Below are 396 nucleotides of genomic sequence, written 5' to 3'. Positions count from 1 at the left end.
AGAAACAGCGGATTAAACTAACTCGATACGTGACATTTTTCTTAAATCAACAAGAACATTTTTTCATGTATCATCTCGTTACACGCATTTCTATAAAAGTAGTGAAATTAATATAAGTGAAAATTATATAAACTGCTGATAACAAAATCTTATCTATTTGATACAGAACAATAGTTAATATTTATAATTTGTAAAAGTATTTTTGGAAAGATTCCTTTTGTTGCTAACAGGTGGCTGATTATTAAACATATTACATAAATATATATAATTAAATAACATATATTTTCCCATACGGCACAGATCATTACAGCAAGATTACGGCAAAATTGCAACGTTCCAGTAATATTTCAATAAGATTGGAAATGTTGCAATGCTGCTGCAAGCTTTTATGTTATA

Source organism: Trachymyrmex septentrionalis, unplaced genomic scaffold (genome assembly GCF_001594115.1).
Source record: "Trachymyrmex septentrionalis isolate Tsep2-gDNA-1 unplaced genomic scaffold, Tsep1.0 scaffold16, whole genome shotgun sequence".
NCBI lineage: Eukaryota > Metazoa > Arthropoda > Insecta > Hymenoptera > Formicidae > Trachymyrmex > Trachymyrmex septentrionalis.
This window is presented reverse-complemented; position numbering follows the sequence as displayed.